Genomic DNA, 19008 nt, shown 5'->3' on the forward strand with positions numbered 1-19008 from the left:
GCCTGGGTGGCTCAGTCGGTTGAGCGTCCGACTTCAGCGCAGGTCATGATCTCGCGGTCTGTGAGTTCGAGCCCCACGTCGGGTCAGAGCCTGGCGCCTGCTTCGGATTCTGTGTCTCCCTCTCTCTCTGCCCCTCCCCGGCTCACGCTCTGTCTCTCTCTCTCTGTCAAAAATAAATAAACATTAAAAAAAATTTAAAAAAAAAAGTTCCACTGAGGAAAGTAAAGACAGATGATGGATAGATAGGCAGGTAAATACATAGACAGATAGATAGATAGATAGATACACAGATGGAGTTATATAAAGATAGAAATGAGCCATGAGGTAAAAAAGGAAGGGGGAAACTTCCTGTTCTGAAAAACTGAGCTCAACTGTAACCCACAAATTTTTCAAAAAATGTAGTACTATTTTTTTTTAATTTTAATGTTTGTTTATTTTTGAGAGAGAGAGAGCGAGCAGGGGAGGGGCAGAGAGTGAGGGAGACAGAATCTGAAGCAGGCTCCAGGCTCTGAGCTGTCAGCACAGAGCCCGACGTGGGGCTTGAACTCACAAGCGGTGAGATCATTACCTGAGCTAAAAAGTCAGATGCTTAACTGACTGAGCCACCCAGGTGCCCCCCAAAATGTATTATTTTAATAACATTTTCTACTTTCTCTATTATTATAGAAGAATGTATTTTCATAGTTTTACACTTGGAAAATGGACAGAGGACAGAGAAGACGATAGAAACCCCGTTAATCTCATTACCCAGTGATATCCACTCAAAAATTTACCTGCATTTGCTTCATTATTTGTCTATGAAAATGTATCTTACCCATAAGCAAAATTAAAATCCTTGTGTAAACTTTGTTTTGTAAATTTCTTTTCTGTTTAAAAATGTGTTATTATATTTCCCATGTCATTAATAGATTTTAAAAATATATCTTTAATAACTATACTTTTATCTTTTTGTGGATATTCCATGATTTATTTACATAATTTCTTAATATTAGACACCAGTATTACTTCCAATATTTTGCTGCTAAAAATGTTGCAATAATTAATTTGCAATAATTACACAAAATTTGTTTCTTCAGTATAAAATGTCTACTTTAAAAGTGGAATTTCTGGGTCAAAATACCTGGACTCTTTCAAAAGTCTCTTAAAAAGGTGTCAATTTGTTTACTCCAGCCTTCCCCACACTGAATGTAATACATAAGAACTTGTCTATCTTTTTTATTTACATAACTTGAATAATTCTACATGCATTTTTCTGTGTCTTGTTTTTACCTACTCATTTATTTTGGAGATCTTTCCATATCAACACGTAAAGATCAGTTTCACTCTTTTTAGATTAGCATTTATTTCCATTGTATGAATTGTATGAATATTTCCATTGTATGAATTCCCAAGCCTTGACTTGTCCCATCCCATCATGAGCAAGTACTTTTGGGAGGGCACAGAAGTTCATCATCAGGTAGAAGATGGGAGCTAGTGTGAAACCCAGTGTCAGAGAGGCACTGACCTCCCAGAGAGAAACAGGAGCCGACTGGATGAAAAAGTATAAGAGAAATGGGAGGGCGGAAGGAGTAGAAGATAAGAAAGAAAGAGCAGGGGTGTCTGGGTGGTTCGGCTTAGGTCATGATCTCACGGCTTGTGGGATCAAGCTCCACCTTGGGCCCCAGGCTGGCAGTGTGGAGTCTGCTTGGGATTCTCTCTCTCCCTCTCTCTCTGCCCCTCCCCACTTGCTCTCTCTGTCAAAATAAATACATAAAAAATTGGAAGAAAAAAAAACAAGAAGGAAGATAAGGGAATAAAAAAAGCGAGAGAGGAGACATACAATGAAGTAGCTAGCCATGTCAAGGAAACAGACAGGGCCGGAGAGGAAAAGGAAGGGAGAGCTGCCAACAAAAGAGGAACTCTGTCCACTATCATAGTGTTACGATTTATAGTTTAAAATATGCTTTGTGTACAGACTCTAATTTCACAGTAAATACATGCAGCAAATAAGTAGGATAGTTAATACTGTTGAGCCATATGATATCAACCCCACATTTCTTATCTTATATGTCCATGCTTTTTTTTTTCTTTTATATTTATTTAGTTTTAGTAACCTCTACACACAACATGGGGCTCGAACTCACAATCTCGGGATCAAGAGCTTCATGGTCTTCCAGCGGGGCCAGCCAGGCACCCATCCGGGTTTCTATACCACAACTCAGACTAGCTTGGCTTTGAGGTATCCTGGGAAATACTAATTAGTTTGAAAGGGAAAGGTGAGGTGTCAGAAGCAAGAATAAATAGAATTGATGGGAGCATAGGGCAGGCTGTAGGAGCAAGTTAGCACTGTCCAAATAGTCAGGGAAAACTGAAGTTTGTTCCAGAACAAATCAGTACTCAAGGGCTTCTGATTTAGCTGTTGAGGTATAGCAGCAAGGGAATCGAGGAGGAACTGAAAATCGACATTAGGAAAGCAGTCATCCAGTTGATGAAGAGTTAGAAGCCAATAATCGGAGGCACAGATCTAACCTCTGTGGAAAGGGGCTAGCATAGGCTCTCCACAGGCTGCTGGATATCAATGAAATAGGCTTATATTTAAGGAGAGGCTGCCATGATTTCTGAGCAGCAGAAAACAGGAGCTGGGGGCAAGTGGGGGCATCACCCATTCATAGGGATGGACAAATATAGGGAAAGGCTACAGCTTGGAGGACATAGGTTTATAAGCTCAGAGTTCAATTCAGAGACCAGATGATATCCTATCCATGCCCTGGTGGAAATGGGGATTTTGATTTTTTTCTTGTCCTGATCAGGAATGGCAGCGATACAAAACTGAGCCCACTGGGGAAGCCAGGGTTTGGCATACTTTATTTCTACCTCAAGTGACATTTCTTAACAATAAGGTGGGTTATCTTTGTTAATCACAGTAGCTAATATTGTTAAATGAGGGCTTACTGCTTTATGTGAATGATCCCAATTTATCCTCAAAGCAACCCTTGAAGCAGGTACTGCCATTTTATACATTTTACTGAGGCAAGTACTTTTACCGAGGCAGATGCTGAGACCCTAAGAGATCAGGTTGCTCACTTACCCTATTACTAGCCTTAAGCATTAGAACTGGAATCTCAACCCAAGTCATCTAATCCCACACTCTTTGCTTTTAAACATAACTGCCTTCCTTATAGAGAGATTGGACATGTTGGGAAATATGAAGCCATATACAGATGGAAGTATCTATTACAATCCTTTAGCCTAATTATTTTTAGCCATTGTCTGCCAAAGTCTATCTTTTTCAATTTTATTAGGATGATCTGCTCTTGAATCTGAAAATTAAGTGTTTCACTTGACCATCTACCTCAATTTTGTACCACTCTTTCTCCATTTACTGCTAACCCTGAGATTATTTGCATCTGGTCATTTATCTTAGCTGCCTTCCCTTTCTTTGTCCTCTTCTCCCAAAGGTTTTTTTACCTGTTATTTGAATCATTTATTTCGGTCTCTCCCTATGGAACATTAACATGATAAAGATTCTTATCATCACTAAAAACACAACTTTTGAAAATAGCTCTTATAATTAAAATGCATTATGTTTAATACAATTAACTTTTTCCCCCCTAGGGTTAATTCTATCTATCTATCTATCTATCTATCTATCTATCTATTTAATTTTAGAAGTGTGGATTACAACCTCTTACTATCTTTAAGCCATGCAGAACTTCAGTGCTGAATTTTAAGTTTTAAAAGTAGGATCATCATTCAGTTATAAGAATTTCATGCATAAGTATAATGGTTGCTGTTCCATCCATTGCTGCCTTATAGTAACTTTTTAGTATTAGTGATGTTTCATGTTTTTCTTTTAATTGTTAAAATCTCTGCTCCACTAACTGTAAATTTACGTATAGTTTTCCAGACAAAACTATTTTCTTAAAAAGTTTTTCAAGGGGCGCCTGGGTGGCTCAGTCGGTTAAGCGTCCGACTTCGGCTCAGGTCACGATCTCACGGTCCGTGAGTTCGAGCCCCGTGTTGGGCTCTGGGCTGACGGCCCAGAGCCTGGAGCCTGCTTCTGGTTCTGTGTCTCCCTCTCTCTCTGCCCCTCACCCGTTCATGCTCTGTCTCTCTCTGTCTCAAAAATAAATAAATGTTAAAAAAAAAATTAAAAAAAAAAAAGTTTTTCAAAATGAGAGAATTTGTGTCAGGCAGAAATCAGTCTGGGAATTTACTGTGATGAGCCTGCTAATTAATGGTGGGAGACACTTTGCAGGAATGCTATTAGGTGGTGGAAGGCATCCGAAGAAATCAGAAAATTGCTCTTCATGAATAAAGGAAGACATGCTTTTCCCTCTGACAAAGAGATGGGAAAAGAATAATAATACTAATAAACTAGTTGAAGAGAGAGAAGCCACAAAAGAGAGAAAGGAACTAGAAAGACCAGTAATTTTGTGTGATCTGGCAATAACAAGATAGGAAACAATAGAAAAACTTACTTTCACATTACCAGTGAAGCAAAAAATATACAAAAATTAATCTCACAAAGCAGTACCTAAGAGCCTAAACCCTTACTAACAAAATATTAAAACTGCATTAAAGAGGGGTGCCTGGATGGCTAAGTCAGCAGAATAAGCGACTCTTGATCTCAGTGTTGTAGGTTTGAGCCCCACGTTGGGTGTAGAGATTACTTAAAAAATGTATAGTCTAAAAAAAAAAAAACAAACCTATTAAAGAGCATTTAAAAGGTCCAAAGCAGGGGCACCTGGGTGGCTCAGTCGGTTGAGTGTCAGACTTCGGCTCAGGTCACGATCTCTTGCTTTGTGAGTTCCAGCCCCACAGAGGGCTCTCTGATGTCAGCACGGAGCCTGCTTCAGATCTTCGGTTCCCCTTTCTCCACCCCTCCCCCCCTCAAAAATAAACATTTAAAATATAAACAAATAAAAGGGCCGAAACGGCTGTGTAGAAAAAGAAATACAACATGTTCCAGGAGGAGAAGTTTGGAAGGAGCTAGGGTAAGGGTGGGTGTGTGCCTAGGAAGGAGCAGTACAAGGGAGTTTTTTGACAGTTCTGTGCCCTGATTGTGGTGGTGGTCACATGAACCCATACATGGAGTAAATTTCATAGAACTATGCCACAAACACACAAAAAGAGTACTTGTAAAACTGGTGAAATACACATTAGATCTATGGTCAATGGTATTGTATCAATGGCACTTTCTTGCTTTTGATAAAATACCGTGAAGTGGCTGAAGGGTACACGGGAACTCTATTATTTCTGCAACTTCTAAGTGAGTCTAAAATCAAATGAAAATATAAAGTTTTTTAAAAGTCACATTCTAAGAGACTCATGAATCAAAAATCTCAAAGGAGAAATTAGACAGTAGCTTGAATTGAGAAAATAAGATCGGGGTGCCTGGGTGGCTCGGTCAGTGTCCGACTCTTGGTTTCAGCTTAGGTCGTCTCACGGCTAGTGTGTTAGAGCGCCACATCAGGCTGTGCACTGACTGCAGAGTCTGCTTGAGGTTCTCTCTCTTTCCCTCGCTCTCTCTACCCCTCCCCTGCTCTCATGTTCTCTCTCTCTCTGTCTCTCTCGAAATAAATTAAAAAAAAAAAGATAAAACATATAGCATGGTGACTCCAGTTAGTAATACTGTATCGAATACTTGAAATCTGCAGAGTGCATTTTAAGTGTTCTCAACGCACACACGTATACACACACCCACCCACACACAAAAGATAAGTGAAGTGATGGATGTGTTAATTAACCTGATAATCATTTCACAATATATACATATATCAAATCATTACATCATGCAATTTAAATATGTACGATTTTGTCTGTCGATTATACCTCAATAAAGCTGATAAAAAATCATGAATGTTGTTTTTAAAAATAAATAAATGTTAAATAATTACTATATGGTAAAATAGTTTCATGTAATATTTGAAGAATGACTTAAATGTTGAAAAATTAAAGTAATCACTATATAAGGATAAAAGAATGGAATTGTCTGAGAAAATATGTAAATAGAGCAGTAGTAACCAGACAAATGGTTATAGCTGAAACTTCAATACTGTTAAAAAATAATATAGGGGCGCCTGGGTGGCTCAGTCATTTGAGTCTGACTTCGGCTCAGGTCATGATCTCACAGTTCCTGAGTTTGAGCCCCGCATCAGATCCTCTGTCTCTGTCTCTCTCTCTGCCCCTTCCCTGCTAGTGCTATCTCAAAAATAAATAAACATTAAAAAAAATATGTAGTTTTTCATTGTTTTTTCTACTTGATAATTTATAGCTTTTGTTTAAAAGGTAAATTATTATAATTTGTAGCTGTTTACAAAATAAATTTTTCTTTAAAATTTAAGAGAGTAAAGTGTTGGAAATCTTCGATGTGTTTTTGTTTTTCCTTTCCCAGAGCTTTTCATTCTTAATTCTATTTACCATGCTACTCCAAACAGGCACCACTGATTACTTAATTTCACTATAATCAAAATGCTAGAAATAAAGTACTTTAATCACGTCTTAAGACTTCCTTGATATAAACATCACAATGACAAAATCTGATTTTTCCCCCACCGTGATAGATAATGCTGATTTAAGTTAAAATCTAATTTTTTAAAACAAGATTAAGGATATTACATGAATTCCTTCAGAGACAATAACAATCCTGCCAAGAAAATTACATTACCCAGTGCACTATCCTAACCATATTGGCTGGGGGGAGTGAGTAATTACCACAACAAACAATGGAGTTGATTTTCAACAGCAGTCTCTGTTTCCTATTTGAACTCTTGCTACTTGTGTTGAAAATTGTGTATTATCTTCTGATGCATTCTGCCTCATTACTTAGATTCCCAAACTCTCAGGTTCCTCTAAAATCTAACTTCTCTTTCACCTTTTATTTCCTGTTTATTCTCTGTTAACATACTAAGTACTTTGACAGTAGCAACCCAATGAAGTGTCTCTGATACCAATTCCTTGTACACTGGTGGGAAACAATTTTAAAAATGGAAGAGACGTCAGGAGAAAATCCTGCATTTAGAAAAATGAAACCAAATTCATTTTATAAAGGAGATAAGTAAAGAAGCAAAAATTTTCAAATAATTTTTTAAAATGTTTATTTATATTTGAGAAAGAGAGAGAGAGAGAGAGAGAGAGAGACAGAGTGCGTGAGTAGGGGATGGGCAGAGAGAGACATAGAATCTGAAGCAGGCTTCAGGCTCTGAGCTGTCAACACAGAGCCCTACGCGGGGCTCTAACTCATGAGCCACTCAGATCATTACCTGAGCCGAAGTCAATGCTTAACCAATGGAGCCACTCAGGTGCTCCAAGAAGCAAATCTTGAGATCCAGCAAATAATATTTTCAGTTGACCCAAAGTATACGTAACCCAAAATAGGTTATTAGGATTTGTTATTTTTTTTCATTGATTATCAAACTTTCAAAAGTCATCACTGTCAATATTCTTACCTCTGTTCTAGAATAGTAAAAATAACATTTAGGAGGAGAAGGGTCAGAAGCCACCCTAATGTATCATTTTCCTTACCCATGGTGAAACTCTTCATTTAAATAAATTCTTCAAATTCTACCAAATGGAGATATTCAGGTTAACAATAGTTCTCAAAATGTGAAAATCTTAGAAAAGCTTAAGACGCATTTATTAACTATGGTCATTCATTTTGTCTCAAGTAAGTTTAATAAACAATTGTTTTCAACACCTGACTGAGATGCTTAGGGGCAACTGTTTCTCTCTCCCTCCTTTTCATTTTTTCTTTGATGGCGTGGGTAGGAGGATGGGGTAGAGGTATATAATTGTGAGGTCCGGATCTGCTTAGTATAAGCGAAGAGAACAACTCTGGATAAAGAGAGAAGAGCATAAATGTTTGATTTGCCTGCGGCTTGTGGGAAAGAGTATCAAAAGGTGGGAGGGGCACGTGGAAGGGAAGACAGGAGGGCACTGAAAAGAAACTCTTTTTCCACGGTTTTGTCTAAGGTGGTTACTCATGTAATGACAACAAAGTATCATCCTTAGTTGACTCTATCGGAGCTAATGGGCTCGTTTCATTTGCCATGGATTTTTCCCTCCACAGGAGATCCGGACCAGGAACCTACCTACATCTGCTTCAAATCATGCATCGTACAGAATCTCTGGGCAGCAAGGGACTGGGGGTGGCAATGTGCCACAGGTAGGAGATGGCTAACCCTTGTTCAAGGTCACACTGGTAAGCAAACAGCCTGGGAAACGCTGTTTCTCTTGGAAATGCCTGGCCCACTTATTCTATGTTTCATTCAGATTTTTGCCTGCTTACTACCTTCTCAGATCTAGACCATCCTGGACAAATCTGAACAGATTCCCACCCCCATCCCAACCACCCTATAATTCTCTGTAATAGCGCACTTGGTTTCTTTATAGTACTTAATACAACTTGTACTTGTCTACTCATCTGTTTACTTGTATATAAAATATTATCTTGTTTGGTACAAGTAAATAATAAGCCTTGATAAAAAGAATATGCCTTTGTAGTGGTCTTCATATTTATATTTTGCAAATATTTATTTAGCACCTATGGTATTTCAAGAAATATTTGTAGCACAAGAGATCAATGGGACACAAGCCAAACCTAGTTCCTTATTAAAGCTGAAAATATATTAGTGAATACTGACTGGGAGTTTAATAATTGCAACTTAAATTGTATTTTTTTTTTAAGTGGGCTCCATGTTCAACATGGGGCTTGAACTCACGACCCTGACATTAAGAGTTGCGTGCTCTACCAACTGTGCCAGCCAGGCACCACTTAAATTGTATTTGCTTCAAGTTTATTTATTTATTTTTGAAAGAGAGAGCAAGCAGAAGAGGGGCAGAGAGAGAGAGGGAGAGAGAGAATCCCAAGCAGGTTCCACACCGTCAGCACAGAACCTGATGTGGGGCTTGAACTGATGAACCGAGAGATCATGATCTGAGCTGAAATCAAGAGTTGGATACTTAACTGACTGAGCCACCCAGGCACCCATAAATTGTATTTTTTTTTATATACACATACTTTTTTGCCTGTTTAGAATCAAAGAATATTTTTCACTTCCACAGGTAACTGTGCTTTCTCTCATTTTTTCTTGATACATGGGGTCTTCTTGGCCTGGTTTTTATTTTACCACCTGTGGTAGAGACATGGATACAGAAAGCAGTTCATATTTAACTCTGTTATGAGAAAACCCTGTGCAAGTGCCATGTAAATAGCAACTGATCCCTGGTCTCTGTGATGAGGACCCAACAGGAAATGGAAAGACGTGGGGAGCTGGAGAAAACATGCCCCAAATAAAGGGTGCCACACCACCGCTGCTCTGTAATTTCACTGTTTGTGAGAGCTCAGTTTTTCAAGAGAAGCTAGAAGTCTGGGTTGGATTTTATTTATATTAAAGTATCCGATTTTTAAATTGTTTGAGGGCTAATTAAATGAAATGTGGCAACACCGGGCAGGTCAAACAAATATGATGTTAGACCATATTCAGCCCTCTTGATGTCTGTTTCCTCCATCCTAATGTTCATTAGGATTTCTCATTTTCAACTGATAAGACTCTTTGACTGCTAACACTTGGGACATTTAAAGGCAGATAACTTTCTATTTCTTCCTTTCACAGTACATAACAGGTACTTACAAAATATTAGTTGAGTAGACTGACTGAATGAAATCATTCACACTTTGTAATGTGGTTCAAAAGTCAGAGTTATTTAATTTCTCTGAAGTGAGAAAAATTGAATAATAAAAATGTATTTACATATTTGATAACCGTAACAGTGAACAATTTTGAGCACTTTCTATGTACTAGGTACTTTGAGGTCTTGCCCTACTAAATCATTATGATGATTCTGTGTAGTAAGACTATCTAACTCCCCTAACTCGTCCAAAGAGTTAGTAAGCTACAGAGTTATTAAAGGGAAGAGATATAAAATAATCTAATTCTGACTCCAAGTCCCAAGTATCAATCACTTAATTATTATTCCATGTTCATTTGTATTAAAGAACAACCATAACATAATAAAGACCTATGAAACAAATAGTGTTTTGTTCTGGAAACTGACACTGGTTTTTGCATCAGCTACGTAATCTAAGAGAACAGAGATATAATACGAGGTAAGAACTTGGAAAAATCCAAGGACTTTTGGAGAAGTTGTAGGTTGAGAAGGAAAACACAAGGCCCCAGAATGGGACGAAAGACTCACTTTAATCAAAAGCAATGAAAAGTGGAGTGCTAGGAATCAGAAAAAAAGCTATCTGGAAAAGTTTTTTTTGAATCCTGGCTGCATATTAGAGTCATCCGGGAAGTTTTTAAAAAAAGACTCCTGCCTGGTTGCAAGGGCAGACTCTTTGAGAAAGAGACCACAACATCAGCATTAGAAACAAAACTAATCAAAACTCTTTAGATGGTTCCAAAATACAGCCGGATGGAAATTTCTGCCTCAGATTATCCAGTGATAGTCAAACTAAGCTCTTAGAGGATCCTCAGAAGTGCCTCAAGTTTAGGGAAGAGTAGGTCGGACTTCATGCCGCTCGTTCCTGTCAGTCTCATTGGCTCTGCTTTGATCTGTTTCGTATACTGGACTTCTGCATTAGATTTCATTTAAAAAAATAGTTTTGTAGTAAAAAATAAAGAGATGGCTTTTCATCGTTCTATCCCCCTCAGTTTTAAATTGGAAACTGAGGAATAAAGGGGCTAATACAGAGGCTGCCACAAGACATGTGGATTTCAAGAACCCATCTCCGTGGCTTTGATCAGAGACAGAGAGACACGTAGAAATGAGGTGTCAGGCACTGGACACTGGAATGCTGCCTCAGTGCCACGCGCAGTCTCCACAGATGTCCTCGTCAGTGGTGACAGTTGAAATAACAGAAAAACCAGCCGGCTCAGTTAATCTTGGGCAAGTTCCTATAAATGATGGAAACTAATTTCCATCCAGAATCCTGTAAGAGACGCAACACAGTACTTAGTGTTCCAGTCTTTGAGATTTCTTTCAACTTCAGGAAGAACTTGGACTGGATGCTGATTACCAGTTGTCAAGTCACTATATCAGGCTCCACTATGTTAGGACTCTTAAATGCCACGTGATTATTCAGCGATAAGCAAATGTCAAAAGTGAAAAACAAATATCATGAAGGAAAAAGAAAAATAACTTAGCAAAAAGGATTTAAAAATGGGCAAGGAAACAAAAATGAAAGATTTTAAAAAATTGCAACTGAAAAAACTTGAAAAAGCTGAAATACAATATAAATTAAGACACACACTAGAAAGTTAAAAGGCCAAAAGAGAAAGTTCTATAAGGTGTTTTTCACTTACTGGTATTCTGTTAATTACCATTGGGTAAAACCTCAGTATAGAGACAAGATCTGATCTTTTGTCTTCTAATTACCACTGATGACTGATTTGAGTCTGAGAATATTGATAATAAAATGTAGGACAATGTTTTTATACCTGTATGAAAATGAAAGGGACCTTAAATTTTCTTTTTTTGTCTTTATTATTGCTAAATGGTCTAGTCCATGTTTGATTTATTAAAATGTTTACTAAATGGCTTTTGTGTGCTAAGTACTATATTAGGTAATGAAGACAAAAATGTGAAGAAGACAGATCTAGTTAGACATATCTGTGCTTCATGGAAGTATATTCAAATACAGAAAAAAGATAAAAAGTAAAAGTATTGTAAGGGGGAAGATTAGGGCACTTACGATAGGGAATGAATGGATAAAAATTGTGCATTACTTTAGATACAGTGGTCAAAGAGTGATGGCAGATCATTATTTCGAGTGGTGAGAAAGCACTACTTCCAAAGGCACTCCATTTCTGAAGGAAGAGAAAGTGTGAGAGTTCAAGGTACCACAGTCCAGAATGGCTTAAACAGATTATAACAGAATGTGGCATGGGATGAGACTGGAGATGGCCTTGAGGACCATATTAAGAAATGTACACTTTAGGGCGCCTGGGTGGCTCAGTCTAAATTAAGCATCCGACCTCGGCTCAGGTCATGATCTCACAGTTCATGGGTTCAAGCCCTGTGTCGGGCTTTTTGTGGGCAGCAAGGAGCCCACTTAGGATTCTCTCTCTCTGCCTTTCCCAATGCTCTCTCACTCTTTCTCTCAAAATAAATAAACATATAAGAAAAAACAGAGTTGAAACTCGTAAATTTGGTTTGAATTTTACAAAGATCACTTATATTGTGTATAAAGAATAAACTTCAGCGGCGCCTCAGTGGCTCAGTCGGTTAAGTGTCCAACTTCAGCTCGGGTCATGATCTTATGCAGAAGGTAAAGTGATTGACAGTGCCTTGTGATAAGTGACATATACTTATCATGGGACCCCCCCCTCCCCCACCACTGGCAGGGGTCTCAGGTAGCTTGTTGGTTAGGTGATGAATCTCTGATAAATGAAACATAGCAGTTTTGACCTGAATGATAATAAAAGTCAGCATTACAGAATATTTTTCCCAAGTCAAAGAAGCACCCAGTGAAAAACTTTTAGGCATCAAGATGCTTGGTTTTTCTAGAAACAGAAAAAAAGACCAAGATGGCTGAAGTTCTGGGATTGGGAGTAGATGAAATCAGAGATGAAGGAACAAAAACATGTGGGGTCTTCTATGAGGTGGAGTGGTGCCATTTACTGAGATTAAAAAGAAATTCTGGAAATGCAGAAATGTTATTCAAAAAAGAACAAAAACCCAAACAAACAAAAAACCTGGAGTACAAATTTAGAGAAAACCCAACCATTTAGCATGTTAAGTCCAAAGTACTTGTGGGGCAATCCAAGTGAAGTCACCCAGGAGGCTGGCATCTGGGAGAAAGGTCCAGTTGGCACATAGATGTAGTAATTGAAGCCATGGGAGTTGGAAGTTGGGAGAGTGTATAAAGTGAAAAACAGGCCTGGGACAGAGTCCTAAGGGACTCAGCAAATTTCAGTGAGAGAGAAGAAGCAGTTAGAACCAAAGAAGAAAAAGTAGGAGAGGGTGTGTCACAGAAGCCAAGGGAGGAGATAGATAATACTCAATTTAACAAGGATATACATAATAGTATCAGATAGTGGTAACTGTTATGGAGAGAAATCAATCAAGGTAAATAGGGAAATAGGAAAAGTGGGTGGGGAGAGCACATCTTCTTTCCTTTCAAATGGTGGGACAAGGCAGGCTTCATTGACATTTGAATAGAAATGTGGGCAGAAGTGATAGCCAGTAGTGTCTAATATTGCTGAGAAGCAAATCACAAGCTGAAAAGTGGTAATTTTTGACAGCTGGTTTATGTGATGGGAAAATATGCAGCAGTTAAAAATGTTTTTGAAGAATAAATGACTTGGAGAAATGTCTGTATTATAATTGTAAGTGAATAAAAAGCAGAAATTTATATGTAGTATTAACCTAAATTTGAAAAGTAATTTAAAAATAATTTCCAGAAGGAAATATCCTGTTCTGAGGGCATCTATGCATGGTGGGATAATGGGTAACACTTATCTCTATCATGTTCAAAATTTCTGCAGAGATGTTTTTAATTAAAAAAAAAAGTTTTTATTTTGCTGTGAACATGACACATGATGAAGAATAAGGAATTATTCTAAAAAGCTACCATCCAGGCGTGCTTGGGTGGCTTAGTTGGTTGAGCGACTAAGAAACGTGTGTGTGTGTGTGTGTACACATATATATTTTTATCATTATGGCAGCTTTTAGGACAAGAGGCTCAAAATCACCAACTAATTAAAACCAAGGCTCAATTTCCTTCAGCAGTGCATGTAACTCTTATGAGCTTTGCAGTTGAGTGTGACCCTTGAATATCAATCTCATTTCATAATTGGATGCACGATCTCTCTCAAATATGCAGTTTGGTCAAACAAAAACACACTCAATTTTCCTATACTCTCTTGGCATAGAGATTTATACTAACAATTAGTCTTAATGAGAGTTAATATTTGGGACAGGCAGTCTAGATTTCAACTTGCTCTGTTCCATATTGGGAATATTCTCTTGCTGTCCCAGACAGGACAGCAAAATAACAGCTGCTAGTAAGCCAGACCTGCTGGCTCAGTGCTAACAGAAAGGAAAGAAGCTTGTGGCACCTGGGTGGCTCAGTTGGTTGAGCGTCCACCTTCCACTCAGGTCATAATCTCACAGTGAGTTTGAGCCCCATATCAGGTTTTCTGCTGTCAGCCTGTCAGCACAGAGCCTGCTTCAGATCTTCTGTCCCCTGCTTGCGTTCTCTCAAAAATAAACATCAAAAAGGAAAAAAAAAAAAAAAAGGCGAGGGGTGGGGCGCCTGGGTGGCTCAGTCGGTTGAATGTCTGACTTCAGCTCAGGTCACAATCTTGCGGTTCGTGGGTTTGAGCCCTGCGTCGGGCTCTGTGCTGACAGCTCAGGGCCTGGAGCCTGTTTTGGATTCTGTGTCTCCCTCTCTCTGACCCTCCCCTGCTCACACTTTGTCTCACTCTCAAAAATAAAGATTAAAAAAAAAAATTTTTTTAAAGGTGGGGGGAGAAAGGAAAGCAGCAAACCCGAGTTCTTGATAACCAGGCACAAGTTTTTCAGGACCTTTGCAGTAATCCTTAGTTCCTTGGGAGTCATCAGTGTTGCACCTTCTCAAAGCTGCATTCTTTGGCATCATTAGTGTAACTATGGCTTCCCAAATTCCAGCTGGAAAGATACTTAACAAAAACATGTTGAATTACAGTCCAAATTCACTTCTTGCAGATTATGTTTGTGAAATTGCTTACTACAATTTATTAGTAACCCTCAAATCAGAACTTCTGTTGCTTTCATGGGCATGTGTATGTTGCAGAGTAGCAGCAAATCTGTCATCAGACATGTATGGGCCCAAATGAAGTGAGACCAGGTGACACTGTCTTATCTCTGCTCTCATACTGTAAACAAGTGCCCTTTTCATGGTATATATTCTTTGAATTATATATTTTTGCATGGTATATTTTTTTGTTGGTGATTTTGCTGTTTAAAATGGTCCCTAAGTAGTGCTGTGTAGTGGTTGTTCCTAAATGCAAGAAGGCACTGATGTACCTTACTGAGAAAATGTTACGTAATATTTGTTCAGGCCACGTGCTGTTGGTTGAGTTTAATGTTAGAGAATCAACAACAGATTCTAAATATCTTAAAACAAGGTTATGTATTGATCAATTGATGAAAATGTGACCAGAGGTTCACAGGAACCTAATCCTAGATTCCTCCCAGATGCAATGCTACAATATTCACTAATTCAGTGTTTGACTTTATAGAAATAACTGCGAGTAATAAAAATAAACTATATACAGTTACACAGTAGTGAACTAGAAATTAGAATATTTAGGACAATGGGTGTGCCATTTAGAGCTTTAAAATTACAAATTTAAAAGACTGCATACAAAAAATATCGTATTACTCCATTATTACTCATCTCTAAGTATATGGCTGACTGTAGTGCATTGTTTTTGATGTTGAATTCAACTGAAATATAAATCTCTATCTTCTATTCCTCTGTAATACCTACCCACCTCCTTTCCCTTTTCCTCCTATTTCTTATCATCCTTTCCAGGATAATTGCTCATGGCCTCAAATAATATCTTCCAATCAGAAAACTCAAACCTAAATTTCTAATCTTTACATTTTTTCTGGCTCTGGATTTGTATTCCAAATGCCTGTCTGACATATCCACAAATTTCCGTTACAAACCATGCCCAATGTTACAAAACTCATTTTTCCCCTCCATAAGCCATTCTTTTCTGCGTATATACCTCATCTGAAGTAATGAACTTTCTTGTCATATAAACCAGAAGTTTACCCTCACAACAATCATTTTTTTTTTAATTTGCATCCAAGTTAGTTAGCATACAGTGCAACAATGATTTCAGGAGTAGATTCCTTAGTGCCCCTTACCCATTTAGCCCATCCTCCCTCCCACACCCCCTCCAGTAACCCTGTTTGTTCTCCATATTTGAGTCTCTTATGTTTTGTCCCCCTCCCTGTTCTTATATTATTTTTGCTTCCCTTATGTTCATCTGTTCTGTATCTTAAAGTCCTCAAATGAGTGAAGTCATATGAGATGTCTTTTCTGACAGTCTTTTCTTAAAAAAAAATTGTTTATTTTTGAGGTGGGGGGAGGGTCAGAGGGAGAGAGAGAGGGAGACACAGAATCTGAAGCAGGCTCCAAGCTCTGAGCTGTCAGCACAGAATCTGATGCAGGGCTTGAACTCATGAACCGTGAGATCATGACTTGAGCCCAAGTCAAAGAGTTGGACACTCAACCGAACCACCCAGGCGCTCCTCAGTGAGAAACTTTATAGATGCTTAATATATTTTATAATTTAATCCTACGTTATTAGCCTGAGATCCATTTCTAACAAGCTCCTAGGCAATGCTGAGGACCGTAATTTTCACAGAGACCACAAAGCAGGAAGTATTACATGGAAGTCTAAGAAAGAGATGACACTTTAGTAAGTTTTTGTATGGGGGGGCAGGTGTGGTGGTAAGACTTAGACCGGAAGGTAACTAAATTTAGGAACTCCAGTTACTAAGTCTATCTTAGGTGCATATTCCGCTCTTCACCTAATGTTCCTTGTTCCTTGCCTTTTATGCATCCATCCCATAACATGTAATGTAGAACATCCTTATTGTAGCATTTCCTGAATTACCAGTGTTTGCTGTAATTTTCTCTTTGCCCAAGTTATTTAAGAACATTCCAAAAATTCCAAGTGTGTGATTTTCCAACATCTAAACTTAGCTTCAAGGCTGTCTTGCAATGTGGTCATTTGTGCAATGTGATCATACATTAAAGTTTTCTCTGTATCCTAATGTTAGATCATTTAGACATGTTTCAGGATAATCTGAAAATACAAATGAAGTAGCAAAGTAATACATACTATACATACATACACACACACACACTCCTATTTAATTACTTTATCTCCTTTCACTTACTTTACTGAGGACTATAAATGTTTAAGTCAAGAGTCCATCAGTTTTTGCCATATGTATGTTAAGAATTACTTTATTAAATACATCAAACACAACAATTTTAAGTCTACATTTAAAATGACTTATGTATACATCAGTAAAACTACCACTCAGATACTGAACATCTTACATATGAATGCCACGTTATTTACCACATAAAGCTTAAATATTACATCCTACAGCTTTATACTTTGTTATAGCTTAAATTCTGATAAGAACGTTGCTCCTACTTCAATTTCTAGGACTTTGTTTCCTTGCTGTTTTTCACACTTCCTCTCCAATCCATAAAGCTGGTATATTCTAATTTACCCATAACCTTATCTCAGTGTCAAATTTACTTATAATGAACTACTACATGAAGCAGGAACTACTGCTTTTCTCTGGACAAGATGTACATAAAACAAAGTTTTCATCTACCACCTCCCCAACCAGGGATTTAGAAATTTTCTTTTTACACAGTATTCACATTACAGATAAAATTGTTACTTTTTTCCTCTGTATAATTAAAAATAGAGGACACAAAACTGTACCGATTTCCCATTTTGTCAGATTAACACTTGGAATGCCTTTACTGTGTCCTGTCCACACTGACAAAGCCCTTTTATTTTACTTATGTTTAGCTGAAGAACTTGCATATCTTTGTCTACAATGCATACTAAAAGTAACAGCTCTTCCTTGCTTTCTAAACATTTACCACACCTTTGCAGTTTAAAATGAGAGAAACTGAAATTTTACATTGAACTTCCAAATCTATTTTTTGCACTTAGTCTTATAACCCCACATCTAACAAGTTAATCTTAAGGCTGTTTAACTAGCTTTAATGCTTACCCACTTTTTTTTTTTTACCCTATTTTTTTCATACAATTGCTTCACTACTCTTGAATTGTTTTAACTTATGGTTTTTATGGGTTGCAGTAACATCATTTAACAAATTTTTCAAGGGCAGCATTTGGGTAATATACTTTAACTCCTGAGTATCTGTGAATGTCTTCCAGTTGCCCTCGTATAGAAATAACTTAGCAGGATACAGAATTCTTGGCTCAAAATTATTTTCCCTTAAACCTCTGTAGACATTGCTTGTCTTTTTGGCATTCGGAGCTGCAAAAGAAATTTCAGGTCAGTCTTTTACCCCTTTATGAGTAACCTGCTTTCTCTAAATACTCGTAGAATTTTTTCTTTATCTTCCAGTTTAACGTCACTAGGGTATGTCTAAGTGTTGCTTTCTTTTCGTTAAGTTCTGGTAGCCTATGAGCTTTTTTCTATTTGCCGATCTAGTTAGTCCCTCAAATCTGGAAAATTTTCTACTATTGGTTCCTAAATTTTGTCTCTGCTTCAATTGCTTTGTCATCTATTTCAGGTAGTCTTATTATGCGTAGATTGCATCTCTTGGACAGATTCTCTAGTTGTCTCTTCTATCTTTTCCCTTTTTTTCCCTCATGCTGTTTCTTTTGTTTTTCATTTATTTCTGTAATTCGTTTTTCTGGCCGACAAGGTTTGCATGTTTCCGTTCTCTTTCAATTCTCTTATACTTTTCCAAGTGCTCTGACAGTAGCCTCTTTATCTTCGAGCATAGGTCCGTAAGCTCCTGTACCATATGATGGTCCATCCTTAAAACCTCTTCGGTTTCCACTTCTATATCCATTTCAAGAGGCGGCATTTTCTCAATTGTAAGCGGTTTCTGAACTCAGGTATTACGACCTTTAAAACAATGAACAAAACTTAATTCCTTACCGTTTGAATGACTCAGCCCAAAGATTCCCATTGATAGTTATTAACAGTTTTACTTCTATGTTTTCTTTTTCTTCCTTACCTTTTGAACAGCACTTCTCAGGAATTTGACCAAAAGAAACGATTAGACAACGCCGCCCGTCTGAAGACCAAACGAAAGATAACGAACTTCCAAAATGGCTCCCGTACGTCATCACTGCGCGCCTCACGTCAGAGCCGGTAGCCTGACGCGTAGCTTTATTCCTGAAGGAGCTATAGCGCGCTAGCCAGTCACGAAGCAGCAAACTGCAGCGGTCAAGCCACACCCCCACGCGCTGTCGTGCCCCCCCGCCCCACCGCCTCGCCTCCATAGAC

General features: G+C 38.1%; 1 protein-coding gene across 2 annotated transcripts in view; it reads right to left on the bottom strand.

Annotated features, from left to right (window-relative positions):
• Positions 1-18969, bottom strand: part of PIP4P2 (phosphatidylinositol-4,5-bisphosphate 4-phosphatase 2) — an 85372-nt gene extending 66403 nt beyond the window's left edge. The window contains exons 1-2 of one of the 2 annotated variants that reach the window (XR_008420046.1): positions 18737-18969; positions 16945-18624 (exon numbers count right to left, since the gene is read on the bottom strand). The gene's annotated coding sequence lies outside the window, so the exon portion shown is untranslated. Of the gene's footprint in view, positions 1-16944; positions 18625-18736 lie in introns of those variants that run through there. The other variant, XM_019453431.2, reaches the window with a different exon arrangement.
• Between the last annotated feature and the right edge of the window lie 39 nt (positions 18970-19008).

The sequence above is a fragment of the Panthera pardus genome, unplaced genomic scaffold (genome assembly GCF_024362965.1).
Source record: "Panthera pardus isolate Hobbes unplaced genomic scaffold, ASM2436296v1 HiC_scaffold_7, whole genome shotgun sequence".
Lineage (NCBI taxonomy): Eukaryota > Metazoa > Chordata > Mammalia > Carnivora > Felidae > Panthera > Panthera pardus.